We start from the raw sequence: 17381 nt of genomic DNA, 5'->3' as shown, positions 1-17381 counted from the left end.
TCATCACACGGTATGGAATATTGCTTTGGCCAGTTTGGATCAGCTGTCCTGGCTGTGCTTCCTCCCAGCTCGCTGTGCACCTGGCAGAGCATGGGAAGCTGGAAAGTCCTTGACTAGTGTAAGCACTACATAGCAACAACTAAAACATCAGTGTGTTACCAACATTATTCTCATACTAAATCCAAAACACAGGACTATAGCAGCTACTAGGAGGAAAATTAACTTCATCCCAGCTGAAACCAGGGCACTTTGTATATCATTGGACTGAATATATTGCAGCAAAATATATAGTTCTGCTGTTTCCTGGAGGCTGATAACTATTTGCTGTTAGGATTTTTTTGTCGCAGGATGATGCTACTCAAAGTCCTGCCCAATGATAGCAGCTGTTCCTGTGCAAAACATCAGGAGACAAATGAATAGCAGAAAAATCTGCTCACTGAGAAATGATACCATACTATTACATTAATTTCCTTTTACAGGTGAAAGTTGTTGATTCTGTATTGTGTGAGATCAGTTGGAATTACTATGACTGTCTTTACATACTTACAGAGACAAGGCCGCACCTTGGACATATGGTTTGGGTTTTTACAAGTGTTTTTCTGCAGGTTCTGCTCTTGTTCACAGAGAGCAAACTTCGTATTTTTTTTGTAAATAAATGGATTATTCACAAAATTATCCTTTCAGTATTGCTGATTTCAGAAGGCAGCCACAGCAGAGATCCCAAAATACAGTTTTATAGAAGGAAAAAAGGTCACTCTTTCCTTGTTAGGTCATGTGTTAACAGTAAAAATAATAATAGTAAAATATTTTTATTAAAAAGTCATGAAGAATGAGTTACTTATGATCTTGTAACAATCCTATTTCAAAGTTTAAAAGCTGTTGCTCTGGGATACTATACAAAATACATTGAATTTCTATAATGATTTTTTTTTAAATGAGCCTGTTTAATTTGTTAAACAGTTTAATTCAAGGAGAGATAGTAATTGTTTAAGGGTATAAAATATTAAAATGACATTTTCAAGAACACCTGTGGGTTAACCATAATTATCTTAAATTGAGACAAAGCAACAGGCTTTTATTGTATTTCCTAATTGCAGCAAATCTATAGGAACCATTCTAGTCTCAGGTTTCTTAGTTACCATCCTGTATGTTCTGTCAGTTTGTGTAACTGTAACTGTGCTCTGATCCAAAATCTTTTCTCTGTAAATTTATAATAGACAAACTGAGAAGCTTTTCTCTCTAGACTTGTAAGAAATGCCCGTGCTGGTTCTTTATAACCTTATAACTTTAGAAGTTATTTGCGGGACTATTTTTAGTAGTCCAGGGTTACTTTTCAGCAAGTTACATTTTCAGTGCAGTATCGTAATATAGTAAAGCTACAGTATTTTATTGTCTAGCCTTTCTTTGTAGGTTTTCAATATATCTTAAACTGGCAAACACAATTATAATATTCTGAAACAGTGTAGAGTCAACAGAACTTTTCAGAACTCTTTTGCTCATTTACATAGGAAAATTAAGTTTTAATAAGGAAATGGAATAAATTGGGAAGATGTGTGATGTTAGTATGAGATGCTGGAAATGCAATAATCTTTTACTGATGATTGGCTAACAGTAAAAATTTGTTGGTTTACTCATTGTTTATACAAAGATTATGAAAATATAAATTTGATCTTACTTTGATCCTGTAAATTTCTTCTTCCTACTTTTCACTTGACTTTTGCTTTTATTCCAGATACAAAGTTAAACAAGTATAAAGCTCACATCTCCAGAAATATCCTGGAAGGCTAGGAGATTTCAACAGATATAACTTGGTTTTTGTTAGCATGTGTTTTACAGCAATTAATAGGTTGGCTGATAAGGTGCATTTATGAAATTATAAATCAAATGTATTTGTACAGAAGTGGTGAAGATGCTTTTTGCCTCAGTAGCCCAGAATAAGCACTTCTTTGACGGATAGTTCATATATGGCTGCCAAAAAAAGGAAAGGTTTGTAGATAACTAGGCATGACGTCTGACAGAATTAGTTTCAACTTAAATATGCTAATGCCTAATGTAGTCTTTGGAGGCAATTTGGACACATAGGCTTTATTTTGTGAGTTTGTTTTGATTTGTTCTTTTTTGGAGACAACCACTTTAATGCATTGTTCCTAGAGTGGATTCACAGCTTATTTTGTGAAATATTAGTTGTTATCCTTCTGCTCTTGCCTCATTGCCTTATTCCAGAAACTGACCATTCTTTTTGGGCAAATAATTGGCTCTCTTACATGTTGTAAAGCAATGGTCCCCAAACTACTTGGGATGGCTGATGGTTACCATTCCACTTGGGGTTACAGCAGTTGCAAGGGGAATTCCATCCCTGATGTAAAAACTTAGCCGCTTCTTAATATTTGGAGTTCTAACCCTAGCAGAAATGAGGCTTGAAATGGAAATTATCACAACAAGGGAAATAAAACTGGCAACTACTCCTTTTGGTGTAAAGGTAATATGGGGATACAGGATGACATTCTTTCATAGAAAACCTCTACTGTTGACATATTATGACTCTATGACCTCTTAAGGTTCCTTTCAAACAGAATTATCCTAGAAGACTATGTACCTGTTGGTGTGAAATTTTATGTAGACATAGCTAATTAGGTACTGCTGAGGGCATGTTTGCAGTAGCACATAATTCTTCTCAGGCTGTGAATCCTGGGAAGGGAGCTGAGCAAATATTTAAGTACTGAGTCAATGTCGAACTCCAGCCACTGTGGCTACTGAGCTAGCACTACCTAAGTTTTATAGCGTGTCATTCCCTAGGAGTTTTCTAACATGCTCCTTGCTAGCTTGTATGAATCAGCTAGAAACATCTCAGCACCTTTGACTACTACTCATAACTCTTCTGTCATTGTAGAAATAGGCTATACAACTTCATATGCCCCATCTTTCTTTTCTTGGGATTTAAACTTGCAAAAAACTAGACATCCTCATGACTTCAACCAGTACCTCAAACAATCTGTTAGGTTACTCTGTTAATGTAAACTTATCAACATATATTAAATCTATGTTTCAAAAGGTGGTGGGAGTCCAGACTAAATGTTTAGTGTCCTGAAGCATTCATTTTAGATGCCTGTAATATGTTCTCACTGTATAGCACAGCAGTCATAGCAAGTGTGTTCAAATTGTATTATGCCTTTAAATATCATTGAAACCTGAAAAATTCTGCTAATGTAAGTCTTAAGTTGCACAGATGTTTAACTTAACATTTTGGTTAAATCTTGTGAATTTGGGGGAAAATGTTCATAATCTTTAACAGTATGTTGCAATGCTGTCTGGCTGCAGCATTATTTGGCTTCAGTGACAGCGACTGAGCTCTTCAGATATTAAAACCTCTTGTTGATATTTTTAATTTAGTTCGCTTGTTCCCACACTGGTATGAAAACTTTGCTGATTTTGGATGCTGCTGTTTAATGCTGCTGAAGTAATTCAAGGTAGAATGAGCTTTGAAGTACATTTTGCTTAAAAGCATAAGTCTGTCTCTTCCTTTAAAGAAGCGTGTTCTGTATGGGAAAATTATCAGAAATTTGCACCTCTTAAACTGGAGAAAGAAGTGATACCATACCATTCTTGTCCTTCATTAGATTACATCAGCAAAGTATGTAATGTATAATGAGTGAATTACATACATGATTCACATTAGAAATTTTAAACTGTTTTACTCTAAGCACAAAATCTATTTTAAAATTCTCAGTTTGTAAAGCATATAAAATTTTGTTGTCTTTCATAAACAGATTACAGGTAGGTCTTGAACCCACTGATCTTTCGTTTAACTGCTAGTATTTGAGCTAAAGTAATAATTCTGAAATCTCTCTGTAGACCTGTTCCTGAAGAAGGATTTGATGCATGTTTACCCAATTAATTAGTGACCCTTGGGTTCTTTTGTGAGTGAAGGACCATGCAGCAGAGGAACCTTAGAATAGGAAAGGTGCTGGATCACTCGACAAGCTAAGATTTCAGTACTTACAGGTTAGCATCTGGTAAGGCCCTGCTAGATGTTACTCTCCTCCATTAGACTGGTGTGCTACAGTGTCTTTTGAGACTGATTTTGAAGCTTGTTAATGGCTTCATTAACTATTATAAGGGTTGAAGCAGCTGTTTGATGGACTAGACCACTAAGAAAAAGAAATCATTACTAAACATTCTGTAACAGAAATATGTGCTTCTAAGGTCTGAGAGAATTCCTTGTTGCATCAGTGGTATACTGGATTTACATTACAGGAGTTTAAAAATAAGTTAGTCCCTTACACCAGGCTTTATCAAGAAAGTTAGAAATTAATAGTGGTATTATGGGTAGAAATAACACAGCAGAAAAGTTTGCAAAAACACTCTTACCAGTCTGAACAAAAGAAAGAACAATATTGCTGTTTTTTACAAGTTGCCATCTATGTGTTTAAGATTAGTGAAAAATCTCACAAGTCTAATCTAGATAACTGTAAATTGTTGGATACTGAGTGAGTTGGAGTTAATATTGATATTTATTTTAACTGCTAGTTAAAGAATGAGTTATGTATCATGACAGTAAAAAAAAAGATCTTGGAAGCTAGAATTAATATCTTTTCATGAAACTTACTGTGCAGTGTCAATACTGTCAAGAGTTATTACCGAATATTGAAGTAGATGGCTTATGTGAGTTAAAACAATAAAAGTTTTGTGCAGATAATGTGAATTTGTCTTCAGCTGAGTGTACATACGACTAATTATGGAAACTCTTGCAGGCACTTGTCAGATCCTCTGCTGTCAGCTAAGAAATCAGATAAATACCTAAGAATTTTTTTTTAGTTTCAACAAGAATTTTTTTCTCCCTTTAGAGATCTTGCCTTTTGTGACACCTTAAGAAATGTAAAACTGCATTAGTGAAATAAATCTTTGTGTAGGTAACTTAGATTTTGCATGAGGGTGGGGTGCTCAGATTAAATCTTTAGATACCATCCATGATTGTTTATTGAAGCGGCCAATCAGAGAAACCAGAAAAAGAAAAGCAACCGTTAACTTCTTCCTGAGGAATATTTAGGATCTGCTTCAAAACAGCAGAGTGCATCTTTGTAATGGTGATTGCAATGTCAGCGATCATTCAGAATTCATATTGGGGCAATGGAAACCAAAAGATCCATTACACTTGTGCTCAGAAAAGTTATTAAAATAAACAGGTGAAGTAAATAAAGTAGAATCCCTGCAGGTGACATAGAGACTATCTAAAGACCTCATACTGGAAACTTGAGGCAAATGCATGCCATTTATTGAAACAAGATATAAAAAGAAAGATGCCATGATTAAACAGGATGGTAAAAAAGTCTCATAGGAAAAAGTAAGCGTTCTTGAAAAAAGTTGACCTTGTATCTAGAACAGACAGGTTAAATATAATAGTCCAAGGCATATAAAAAATAATCTGAAGAGCAGCTTGTAGAAAATATTAACAAATATTAATAATATTTGTACAAATGCATGAAAACCTTGACGCCTCCCAGAATGCCTGTAGGATAGGTAGTTTCTCAGAAATAGCAGGAGGGTCCATATAAGATGAGGCCACAGCAGGAAAAAAAAGATTCTTTTTGATAACGTTTGCTGTGGGAGACCCTGGAGAAAATTCCTATGCTGGAAGTTTATAGGCAACGGTTCAGAGGGTTTAAGTCAAATTTAAGTGTTGTAAAAGGAAAACCAGCAAAATATCAGGACCAGATAATGCATACCCAAGGTCTTCAAGAAACTTGAGGATGAAACAACCAAATTGCTGAATGTAATGTGCGGCTTTTTACTTAACATTACTTAGGTCCCAGCTGACTGCAAGTGGGCTGATGTCATGTCATTTTATGAAAGTTCCCAGGAGAGCTCTAAAGAACTGTTGGCCAATAATAATGACTTTCATAGCAGGCAAGTCAGTAGAAATCATAACAAACATTAACATGACTCATTTCAGAGAAAGATGATGTTTTGGGAAAGAGTCAACGCTACCTTTGTTAGTGAGTCTTGCATCAAACATAATTACGAGAATTTTTTGAAGGAACCAGCAAGTTTGTAGATAATAAAGATCCATCTGATACAGTCTGCTTGGATTTCTAAAAGGCAAGATTGGAAAAGGGAAGAGAAAGAGGTAACAGGACTAATCAAAGCTGTTGGAAATCCTTTCATACAAGACACTATGAGGGCTGCTGTGGGGAAAGTTAACTCCATCCCAGCCAGACTCAATACAATGGGCTGTGACTGCAGCATGGAAGAAGATAGCTATAGGGAGGATATGACTGTGGACTGTGATATGAACGGCAGGGAAAGCCATAAGAGGCTAGGGGTATCAGATGTTTGACCCTGCTTGACATGGTGTGTATTTTAAGTGATGAAATTTCTTTAGGTAAGATGTTGCAGATGCCAGAAGTTTAAGGAAGAAACTTGTTGAGAGCTATTAAATGCAGTGACACTTTGAGGAAGCACATGAGCTGCAGAATGCTGGATACTGGGAAGGTTCAGTAGAACAGATTTTTTTATATCTCTGTAGGACTCTTCTGTTGACTTGTCGAAGACAGGATACTATGATAGTGTTAGGTCTGATCCAGTGCAGCTAGTTTATATTCATGTTTAAACCAGTAGGGCAATGTTTGTTACTTCTTTTGTAATTTAAGTGGGCATTCTTGATTGCAGTTGCATACAGAAGAGGAGAGAAGAAAGCACAGGTAAATTAACAGTTTTAAAGTCATAATCTGTTGGTTTAGGGTTTTTTAATTTAATCAGAGATTTTGATGTTAATAAACATGATTATGGTTTTTGAATATGCATGAATGAAAATACCAGTAGCCAAATTCCCAGTGTCAACCTACCTTATTTTAACATAATTATAAAGAATCTTTTGGTTTGTATCCCTAACGATTAATAACTAACTTTTGTCTCAGAGAAAACTTGAATACAAAAGTAGCCTATGCAGTTATCTGTTATTGTAAAATTGCTTTAGAATTCCATTAATACTTTTACAAAATATTATTCTGTAGATCCAAATTCTAGATCTAATGTTTAATCTTGCCAAATGTTCCCCCCTCAATAGTTAGTCATGTTTTTTCCTTTGTTTTCATTGGTTTACAATCTCTGCATTACCTGAACCATGAAGAACTTTTAGGGAAAAATGAGTTACCTTCTTGCAGTTAAGAGTTCTCCAAAATTTATTCTGAATATTTATACTGTTTGTGCACTTTCCATTTTGTCACCTGAATTACCAGTTATTAGGAGTTTGAGGAACTGGAAGAATCTGATTGACTGGAATGCCAAAGGCAGGGGAAACTGGTATATGTGACAGCAAGTGTTGATGCAAAAGAGTTGCTTTTATCTGGTTTATTTTGTTAGCATGAATTCATGGGCCCCTCTTGAGGAACTCAAATTAAAAGTATGTAGAGATTATTTTTTTATAATGCTATAGGTCATGAAAATGTAAAACCTGGACTGGATATAGAAATATTTGAGTAGAAATTTGTATGGTTTAATTTTTAGCTCTGCACATAGGAGGAAAACGTATGTTACGTTAGATATAGGGTTCTGAAGTGAAGTCAAACTTTTGTTAAGCCTGTCTAGCCAAAACTGATTAGTAAATTGATTTCTGAAATATAATCTAACTTGTCTTTGCCTCCCTTTTCTGAAATGAAAATTATTAACTAGGCACATAGGCTAAACTTCCCTTATTTGTTCTTTCCTTTTTCTTTCATTGGTTTAAGACCAATGTTGTCTCAAACTCCTCTGTTGTAGGCCAAGACTGGAAATTGAAGAGAAATTACTTTTATGGCAAGGATGTGTGTATTGTTATCTTTGTGAAAATCTGCTCTCAGATCAGCTATATTTTTTATAATTGTATTTTGCATATGCTCAGTAAAACTTCTTGTATCTTTATAGCATAATACCTGAAGATCCCACCATAATGTGTATGATCCTGTCTGAAGTGGGCTTGGCCCATAGATTTAGCTCTGAGCTTGGGCTATTCGCCAGAACTGAACAGGAGGATGGCTTCTTCTGTGCTTTGTCTCCCTCTTGCCTTGTCTTGCCTGATTTGATTGCAGTACAGATAAGAACTGGATGTGGATGTGGAGAAGAAAATAAGTTAAAATGTTTTGGTAAGCAGAAGGGAGAAGTTAGGGCTGAAGGAGAGGACGTGCAAATGGTGGTTTAAACTTGAATGAGAATAGGAAAATTTTACGTCTGCTGTAATGACATTGACATGCTAGTCAAGGAGGTTATGATGAGAAGCTTGAGAAGTAACATAGCTGGAGATACCAGAAGAATGAAACTAGAACGAGGAGGTAAGGGATGGGTCTGTAAATCTTGTATTCCAGAGAACAAATAGAAGTTTGTGCCTGCTGAGGAACATTGCAATCAGGAGTCTGAATGACACCATCTCCCTCTGGTGCAAGCGAGCACCTGAGAAAGGCTCTTAGTGCTTTTTAATATTCATCTGAATAAAAGACACTAACCTGACTTCTACCATTGCTTTCTCCAATGGGACAAATCTTCTGGTGGCTTGTCACTCCGTCAGTGTGATGACATATGATGGAATCTGGGAGTTTTGGTTTGCCTCCTTGCAGAACAATTTTGCAGTAGCAATAAAAAAAGCTAAAATGGGCTGTGTTTCTGAAGGAATTAAAAAAATAAATAAATCTGGAAATAAAAGTGCCTATGATTTTGCAAGTTCCATACACCTCTCCTGTCCTCTCCTGTCCTCTCCATCCCACAAATCCTGAGATTTGTGGTGCATCGCAGTGAATAATGAGAGTTTTGGTTTTTTGTTTCTTGCTGTGGTTCACAGTTCTCCATGCCCCAAATAAGTGAGAATGAGTCAGAGGTCAGAAGAAAAGAAGAGGTGGACTTAGGCTTGAGACAGTTGAACATTACATTGGAGAACTGAGGTTTATTCTGACTTTGTCATTGAAATTTATTTGTGTATGTGAGGTCCTTGGTTGGTCACTACAATCTAAATTCTCCCAAATGGTTACAAATTGTTTGTGTGTTCTTTGGTTTGTTCTTCCCTACCCCCACTCCCCACTCCTGAGACTAAGGATTGGATTTGCAGTAATGGTAACCACTCTTTGCTGTAGCCAAAGACTGTCAACCATACTTCGAACGCCTAAAATCTATGTAAGTGGTGAAATAAACTAAACATTGTTAGACATCCACAATTAGCAAGATACTTTTCAATTTTTTCATCTGAGTTACTAATCAGTAAAGTACTCCAATATTTTTACAAGCATTTCATAACTAATTTTGTAAGAATGTTTGTGAATATTCAGATGTTATCGTGGTAAGCACTATACCAAAGCCAAAGGAAGTAAAAGAAAAAACGTTGAGTGGTTTTCAACTGCATTCAGCAAGTATGGGGCCATACACTGAACAAGAAAGAAGCAGAGTACTGTGCTCTTTCTGTGGACCTGATCTGTTGTCTTTCAAGTGTGGCAGCTCACACTTGCTATATTCCTTGTTAACAGACAAAATTTCTGTCTCTTTTAGCCATCTGTAAGTCCCTTAAAACTAAGTCGTCTTATAATTTTGACGAGTGTGTTTGCTTCTTTTTCTATTTATATACACATTAGCATTATATTTTGTAAACAAAATTATTGCATCAAACTTGAAGCTACCTCATGAGTGAGAATTTCAGAGATACATTTTCTATGTTGAATTTTAAAAAAAGCTTTCCATTCGCTTGAATAAGTGATGATGAAGTACTCACATGCATCAACAAAAGGAATTTCACAGCTAATTAATTGCTCTACTGCAATAGAACAAGTTCTGTCAGTCATGAATTGAAATTTTTGTTTATAATACATCAGCACGTGGCAGTGGTACTGTGATCCTAAAACATTAACCACAGTATTTTTAATATCTAGAACACTGTGAGTGCCACTTATACACTATACAACTCTATTACAAATATATATGTAATTATAAATTACTGATGGCAGATTTTTATATATTTCAATTCAAATATTGGAGTTTCATGCACAATAAAGCACTGTGATGCTTTTAAGAAACTTGCATTTATGCTTTGCAGTTTTGCTTAAAATGTTACAATGCTAATAGCCCTCAATTCACTTCCATTGTAGGTGATTATGATGAAGTCTTTCCTTTTCCCGCAATCATTTATCTTTTCTCCGGGTACAGGCTGGATGTGTGCAGAGAAAATAATCAGTGTAGATAATTAGAGGTATGCCATAAAATCTATAGTTGATAAGACTTTTTAAGAGTTATGCCTTGTTTTGTTTCAGGGTTGAAAGTATGATGAGAAAGGATCATTTTGTGGTTGTAATAGTTGAGTGACAAAGAATCTTTGTCTGATACAGTGTTGTTATGCTGATAACTGGTCTATTTCAATTGTCTTTCTGTCTTGGTCTGTCTTTAAAATATTTATCATAATGCTCTCATCTGTCTTGGAAAAGAGGGAGAAGGTGTTTTTTAACAATGTTATAGAAAGCTCATTGGAAAATTAGGGTTCACAGTTTGGATGGTTTACAGTAAAGAACATATGAGGTCACACTAAATGCATGGAATAGAAAGAAACACTGAATTGTTTCCTTACTTGAAATGGTCAAAGTTAACCTTTTATCCCATAATCATTTAGGCATGGGGGTGGTATGTTACTATGGCTTGGCTAGTTTATGATACATCAGCTGTTCTGCAGTAATTGCCAATGGATTTGCTTTCATTTCCAGTGAAGTAATACATGCCCAGTGTGTTTTCTCTGAGGGGTGATAACTTGAAGTATTTTGTTTTTTAAAAACAGTAACAGGCTTCAGATGGAGTAGCTGAAAAGTAGCAGCTTGCACCACACTAATTGCCTAATGGATGGGTCTGAGAGGGCCTAATGGTTAGAAAAACATCCCACTTCACTGGGGTAGATTCAACTCTATGTGAAACTGCAGCAATTCTCATATCTTAAGTAATGCATTATCAACCTATTTTTAACAGTTGAGAAACCAGATAATTCACATTTCCTGGAATTAAGAGGCATATATATTGAGAGCTTTGGATTTATCATATTTCTTCAAAAGATTATAATAATTTTAGTGCCTTTATTACTTTATTAATAAATTCCAAGTGTTTACTTTCTTTACAATACTACAAAGAAATTTGGGCTACCACTTGCACAGCACGTGTAAGAATGTTAAATGGGTTGATGTAATTTATTACAATATTAATATTAGGAATCTTGGCATTCGTCTTTGGTTGAGTACAGGTTCAGTTGACATAATTTCTATCCCCTTGATTTGACCCAATAGTTTCCTGCTGACTGACAGTTTTAAACTGATGATAAAAGTCTCTTGAGCTGTTTTTTTCTTCTGAATATTTCACCATTTTACATATATTCTGAAGATTGAGGTTAAAATTGCTGAAGCGTAACAAATATCTAGTTGGAGAGTGGTCTACCTGCTGTGGCAGGCAATTCCTGTCCTTTACTCCAGTGGCAACCAAGTTTTTCTAAATTGTGAGTGAAAAACAGTCTCCCAGCCTTTTACTGCCTACATTGGTGTAAAGGTGCTGTTCGGAGTGATAGATTTTTCTGTTCACTGTGCACTATGCTGATTTCTCAGCAGTTTAACTTCTTTTCCTTTCCCACCAGCTTGCAGCAATTTGGTTTAAGCATTTGCATGTTAGTAGTATAAAAAAAGTCAAATTTGCATCTTTTACCACTAGTAATCGTTTTCTATACAGACTGATGCTGCAGTAATGAACCAGTTATGAGAGGGCAAGTCATAAATATAAATAGTCCCATTTTACAAGTATTTTGCCAAGGTCAGTGGGAGAGAGGAGGCAGGTCAGAAGTTAGCTCCTTAGTCACAATCACATCTGGAGCTGAAACAAACTCTGTCTTTGTCTGTAGAAATTTGGCAGTGTTTTAGCATTGCCAGAGTTTAGATGCTAAAATCTGGGACAATGACAGAGAACTAAACTGTGCATACATAGATTAACTGCGCATGGAAATTACAATTTATCTGCATAATAACCGCTTTTTCTGGATGCCCGTAGCCTTGATTTCTGCATGTTTGGAAAAACAACTGTTACAACAGAAAGACAGGAAAAGCCATACTCTATATGCTTTTCATAAGGCATTGGATTTGACCACTAGAACATAACATCTTAATTAAACAGGACATCTGGCAATCCTATGAGATTCAGTCTGCATTTTTCCCTCATCACAGAAGAAATATTACTGCATCAGCAGAAGAATTCTTTGGATACAGTGATTATTGTTCAAGATAGCACTACTGGCACTAGGTTTTGACCTCTAAACTTGTTTCTGCTTGGCAGCAGCTTTTGGTATTGTTCAAGTGCAGACTGGTGTCTTCTCAAAGAAAAAATATTTTTGTTTTCTCTTATCTGTCAATCTGTCCGCTTAAGTAGTCTCTGTCATCATAATATTATAAAATGTGACTCACAAATTGCCTGAGTGGAGGAAAAAAAGAACGACTGCAAGTTCCAGAAAATGATGGTGCTTATGTGATTCTTTTTGCAGTTTTTCAGTTTAATACTGGATTTTAAGGAAACTGTCTGGGGAACATAAGCTCTTCAGCGGAAGAAGGCATTAGTAGTGCTTTCTTAGAATTAGTAACTCAAGAGGACAAAAAGTTTACATTATTGCCACAAAGAACACCACAGCCAAGGGACATAGTGGTGGGCACTTTCTAGAAAGCATTTTCCAGCCAAAATAGTCTCTTTTCTTTAAGGTATACAGCGGTTCTTTTTTTTCCATATTCAACATGTCAAACTGATGGAGAACATAAACTTTTCCTATAATTACTGACCAATCTTGTCGCTTCACTGAACAAATATTTTATATTTGTCAGTCATTATATATAATCAGTCTAGAATAATGCCATAAAGAGGAATCCCTGAATATGTGCTTGAGGAGTGAGATCATCAGCCCTTAGCTATCAGCTGATGAATAAACCATGTGTCCTCATGCCCCCTGAAACATTCCCACAGGTTTGAAGCACTGTTTGGATATGAGACTTACCACTTTCCAAATTCAAGGCCTTTTATGTTACAGTTCAGCATAAAGCTGTGGTGCTGTATAGATTTGGGAAACTTCAAGTACTTTTAAATTACCTAATGGCCGTGGTGATATAAGTCTGAAATGACAGAGTTGTAAAAGGTTTTAAATGTGTTTAGTTTTTTTCTGCTGCAGCAGATGAGGAGTGGTTCATAATCTGCTGTTATCTGAGCTGGAGTGAAGGCAGGAGCAGCACTAGGTTCCTGTGGTCTTCATCTGCCCAGTGCTGTGGCCTTAGCACATTACTGATCAGTCCAGAGAGAGCATTAAGCTACTTGAGTTATTTGATTTCTGGTATCTCAGGTAGCTTGTCAGAATGATAGCTTGAAAATAGGATGCATCCTTAGACCTTTAGAAGTTTCAAACAATAATGCTATTTGAATTTAGTGTTCAATAGTTGCATATAAGGTTATGACCAGCATGGATGTTACAGCATGGCACTAGCCTCAGTGATATCAGATGCTCTGACGGTTTTGAAGCAGGAAAGCTTTTCAGGAACTTCTTTGGGAAGGGCATTATGAGCCTGCTTCCAAAAAGGTTCATTCAATGATGAGAAAGCCATAGTGTGATCCATGTGGACCTAATAACTATAAGCTGTCAAGTGATTTTTTTAAAGAACTGTTTTGGATCAATGCAACAAATAGTGGAAGAGGACTGGTGGAAGGAGGTATTGGAATTTTTAATTAAAATTTTAAAAACGATGACGGAGAAATCAGCCTGTAGGCTTCTTCTGTATATTTTCATACCGCTGGAAATTTCTATTGGTTGCATGCTTTGTGTTTTAAAAGCGAGTATTTATACTCCCTTTTTTTATTTCAAAATGTAATGCTTGGTATAGAAAAGCAAACAAGGCAAAAAGCTACTATTCAAGCAATATGTGTGTCCATAAATACACACGCACGCGCACACCCCCCCCACACCCCCCAGTGGTGTGACCTCTTAAGTGGTGTGTCGCTATCCTCCCCAGAAAATCATAAATAAGAAATAAATTTCTATCCTAATTCTAAAGTTATTCAACATGATTGGGTATGGATATACAAGCAAATTATTATAACTTTTCCACAAAATATGATGAAGGGAAAAAATATTGGAACTTGCTCAAAATTTTAAAAATCTGTTTGATCTCATCTGGGATTACAGACTTGTTCTGCACCAATCTCAGTTGTGCAATTCGTAGAAGCACACAGTGTTTTGAGGTTGGGAAGGACCTCTGAGGGTTGCTTGCTACAACTCCGCTGCTCAGGCAGGGCCACCTAGCACCAGTTGCCTGGGACTGTGTCGAGATAGCAAAGGATGCCCTGAATCGAATGTAGCTTTTTGTCTGGGAAAAATAATAATAGGAAAGCTATTCTTGTTGTGGATTTTTCTGTAATAGGCTAAAGATTCTGTTCATTATTTCATACGAAGCTCAAACATAATATAGCTAGAAAAACTAGCAGAATTACTAAATATTTTCAATCTTCATTTTAAGTATTAATAATTTGTTGGTGGTGGTCTATTCTAGGAAGGTTGTGCAATTCAAAATGTACAAAAGAGATGTAGATTTATAAAAATATATTGGCTTTTACATTGGAAAACTAACTGATAAAATTTATTCAACAGGTTTCTATTGAAATGTGGTAGCGAGGCTTAAAATGTGTCATTGTAGAATAAAGTTCATTTCTGTTGCAATACTTTTGACCTTCCTCAGTTTGTAGCACTTTGATTTTCCTGCAGATATCTTTGCCATTGTTTTAACGTCTTTAAACACACAAGTTCTCATCAGGTGGGAGGGGGGTAAAATATAAAAATAAAAAAAAGGAGCTTGGCATTATTATAGATATTGGAAACATTGGAACAAAATATTGGAAAATAATTCTTTAGTAATTTTATAGGCTGAAGTTGTAATATTACATGTGACTTGTAACTCTCTTCACTTTTCAAGTTAAACTTGATCCTTGCTCAAATGGACTTTGTAACAAACTGAAATCCTACTCTTTTTGCAAATTATACAAACCACATTTATACTGTATAAAAATACATTTTCTTTCCTTATTATACAAAATGATTATTTATGGGTTTAAACTGCTCATAAAAATCAGAAGTACTGTGAAGTGGAATGGAAAATTTCATAGCTGTGCCCTGGCATAGCTGACTAAAAATGCTTATATGGCCCTTCAAGCACTTGTAGTATGTTAGTGTCTGACAAATGGCTTCTTGTTCATTAGACAGTCTAGAATGGTCACTCCTCAGCTTATACTTTACGATTGTATTACTGCCGTTACTTAGTTAAGTAAATGGCAGGGCTCACTATATGCATTTCTGTCCTGTCAGGTTCACTTGCCTTTCCTGTATAAACATGCGTTTAGGAGGTTTTTCTAAAGTCAGTTATTAGCTGGGTAAACCTTGTGTCATAAAAGTTTGTAAACTTATTGTCAGTGTAAATATTTTTTAAAGGTTTTGATTGGTTTTGTTTCATTACTTAAAGGTGGCAAATGTATTTGTAAGTATAGACAGTGCACCTTGTATCAAAACATATTAAGGCTTACAAAGCTAAATTTAGGATGGTACAAGTAACAAAACTGTACTATGGCTGAGGTCAGAGATTGTCCCTATCTGAATCTGAGGGGTAACTGCAGGGCCTCAGCATTTCTGTGGGATATGGGAATAGAAAGATGGTGCAGTGGCAGGAGAGAGACTGCAGCTCCTCCACATCCCTTAAATATTCCTGGGGAGGTTGCGTGACACTTTATCATGTCATTCACAATTTTGACATTCCAGGTTCATGCAATAGATAGACTGAAGTGGTTATATTTCATTTTCTAGAAATTAATGGAGCAGAAAGAACAATTCCTGTAAGAAACTGTAAGAACAAATTCTGTAGAGGAAGAGGTATGTTTAGTCAGTAAATAATACTGGAGGTATAGTACGTATTTTAGCTCAGTTTTCAAAGGGAGTGAAGCTTATTTGATGCAGGACAGTGTTTTTGCTGTCTGTATTTGCCTGTACATCTGTCCCCTCTTGCCTGCTGGTTTTTGAACCTTGTTGCATAATTAAAAAAAAAACTGATAGAGGTGTAGTTACTTTACTGATGACCCAGTTCCTGTAAGCTTGGGGATTGTAGGTATTAAGGATTGCATTGTAAGTTGCTGTGTGAGCTCTACTACTTGATAGAGATTACCTGTGGGAGAAAGACCTCACAAACATTTTAAGTGCATGGCAATTTCTATTTCAATTTTTGGTGTATTTTTTGACCGTTCCCTTTTGCTTTTTTACCATACAATATTTCATTAAATTAATTTTGGGGTATTCGTATTGAATTTTTGGTTTTAGCTTTCTCACTTTAATAGTGAGCCCTTTCCGAAAATTTGCTTAAATTATGAGGAGCAGAGTTCCTTTCTGTAAATCTTTAACTACGTCGCAGGTAATCAAGCGGGAGTTTCCCCTCTGCCACGTTCTCCTGAGGTTTCTAAAGATGTGGAGTTCTTTATGGTTCTGTCTTTCTCCAGCTGCTCCTTGTCTATTCTAACCGTGTCTTGTTGAACCAGGTAGCTTGTTTGAGTAGGTGTATGACTCTTATGTACCTCTTTGAAGTTGTTTACGTTGTTGGAATTAAAGTTTACCAAACTAATTTTGATCTTATGATTTCTAATACACTACTTTATTAAATGTAGTTATAATGAGTATTTTTTAAATTTTGCTACAATTGCAAAAAAATTACTAGGCTTTGTGAATAATTTTATCTGTTTTGGGGGAGGAGGGAAAAAGTAAGAAGGTAGAGAGATGACTGGTTTAGACATGTCCTCAGTTTTTCTAGTTTTGAAACCAGGATGTAACTTTCATACGCTTATTTGGGGAAGTAATGTTGGGGTAGAGCTTGTAACAGGTCTTCATTTTACAATATCTTCTACTGTAATGATGGCTTCCAAGCAGTGATACTGTAGTAATCTTTCGGTAAACAACTATTCCTGCTATGTTAGTAGACAAAACAGAAAACCACCACCAAATATGGCATATTTACATGTTTAATAATGCTTCTGGTTTAATTTTTCTATTATGCATGTGGATTAGTGTGTGTTCTCTTTATAAACCTGGAGGTAGTCTTCTAAAACACATCTTCCAGTTAATCTGTCAAAATAGCGTGGACAAATGTTTTTAGCTCTAACATAGTCTGACTTTTTCTTGGTGAAGAGAAGGCGCCCCAGAGATTGAAACATGTGCAGACCTTTATTTTAATGTATTTTGACAATTAGTGAAAACTTGTTGTGAACAAAAGAGCATTGGAAAAACTGTTTTGATATGATACAACTGTCAAAACTTACTCAAATTTGCTTAGCTTGAATCTTGCTTGCAACATGCC

At 35.8% G+C, this 17381-nt stretch overlaps 1 protein-coding gene across 3 annotated transcripts in view; it reads left to right on the top strand.

The window, feature by feature from the left end:
• Positions 1-17381, top strand: part of PDE3B (phosphodiesterase 3B) — a 109263-nt gene that overhangs the window by 30756 nt on the left and 61126 nt on the right. The gene's annotated exons all lie outside the window — the stretch shown is intronic.

The sequence above is a fragment of the Phalacrocorax carbo genome, chromosome 5 (assembly GCF_963921805.1).
Source record: "Phalacrocorax carbo chromosome 5, bPhaCar2.1, whole genome shotgun sequence".
Lineage (NCBI taxonomy): Eukaryota > Metazoa > Chordata > Aves > Suliformes > Phalacrocoracidae > Phalacrocorax > Phalacrocorax carbo.
The sequence above is the reverse complement of the archived record's forward strand: the minus strand, read 5'-3'. Positions and strand labels throughout refer to the sequence as shown.